At 29.5% G+C, this 1,508-nt stretch overlaps 1 protein-coding gene and 1 long non-coding RNA gene across 2 annotated transcripts in view; one reads left to right on the plus strand and one right to left on the minus strand.

Annotated features, from left to right (window-relative positions):
• LOC119837746 (myrosinase 1-like) overlaps positions 1-1,508 on the plus strand; it is an 11,076-nt gene that overhangs the window by 6,450 nt on the left and 3,118 nt on the right. The gene's annotated exons all lie outside the window — the stretch shown is intronic.
• LOC119837748 lies at positions 223-982 on the minus strand. Its single transcript, XR_005288169.1, has 2 exons — positions 902-982; positions 223-566 (listed from the first exon to the last, which is right to left on the minus strand). It is a non-coding gene; the product is annotated as an uncharacterized LOC119837748 (long non-coding RNA).

Genomic DNA, 1,508 nt, shown 5'->3' on the forward strand with positions numbered 1-1,508 from the left:
ATTACATTTTGTGAGATTGAAATACATTCAAAATTCGATTTTTAATAAATTTAAATATATGTCTTAAGATACAATTTTGATATTTACAATTCACAATTCACATTCACATTCAAATGACAGAATAGAAAGAATACTAATATATTATATAGCAGACATCACCACAGGTAGTCCTTGCAAGCAAAAAAAAACCAATTAATATAATATAAACAATGGTTTAATAAATGGTATTTATCTAAATAATGCCAATGGTCAGTCTCTTCGCATATAATTGAAAGTTTATTAAGCATTTATTGAGTCTTAAGCTCATTTTTACATCTTATAACAACTTACTTATAATACAGTAACATTAGTAGCTTATTATGTACAAATTGGTCAGAAAATTAATTACAAATATAGCCAACATCAAAATGAAGTAGGCCATTGTAGTACGAAACGAAAACAAAAAAATAATTAAATGGTGTGGAGTATGGTTTGGCTGGCAGTTAGACCATCGCACTGTTGGGCCGACGAGATCCTTGCAATTAAAATTGTTATGGCTGTTACATTAGCTGTCTGGCAGCTTCATGCTGAAATTTGAATAAAATTTTTTTTGTTAAAAACAAATTCATAAATGCATATACTTGAAGCTTTTGTCAAGCGACTTCAAAAAAATAGGAGATTATCAATTCGACAGTATGTTTTTTTTCGTGTTTCTTACAACGTTACTGTGTCGACCGATTTATCAAGATTGGTTACCATCAATACAATATATATAGTATTAGTATAGAGATTTAAGTGATTTGTGAATGGAAGGTTTGTTGAAATATCTGGTAGCTAAACTTTCTTTTTTGAAGAGGATAATTATAAAAAAATATCAAAACAGCTTTTAATTTTTTTGTAAACAATAACAAATGAGATTTACCTTTTATAGTTTAGTAAATTCTCATAGTATTTAGTAGAAGTATTATAAAGTAGACTTTCTCGTGTCTCCTGCTGACTTACAGAATATCTAATATATAAAATTCTCGTCACAGTTTTCGTTGCCAAACTCCTCCGAAACGGCTTGACCGATTCCTCTGAAATTTGGTAAGCATATTGGGTAGGTCTGAGAATCGGCTAACATCTATTTTTTATCCCGATATTCCTACGGGATACGGACTTACGCGGCTGAAACCGCGGGGCGCAGCTAGTATATCATAATATGAATAATGTAGCTAATCAAGCCTTGTTGTAGACCAAATGTGGCATTCTTGAAAACAAAAAAAAAAGTTATGCATATGAATTCAAAACATACATAACAATGAATGTATGTTATTCTATTGAAATTAAGGCCTTTTTTATTGTTAACCTTTATACCAACAGAATGGTTGTAATAAATATTATAATATTGCCAACTTACTTGTGATATGGTGTAGTTTCTTTTATTACATTAAATGGTTCTCTTGTCATATTATCTTCTCAAATCCATATATTTTATATTTATTGCCACAATGAAGCTGATCTGGAAATCATGATAAATATTAATTACC

The sequence above is a fragment of the Zerene cesonia genome, chromosome 29 (assembly GCF_012273895.1).
Source record: "Zerene cesonia ecotype Mississippi chromosome 29, Zerene_cesonia_1.1, whole genome shotgun sequence".
Lineage (NCBI taxonomy): Eukaryota > Metazoa > Arthropoda > Insecta > Lepidoptera > Pieridae > Zerene > Zerene cesonia.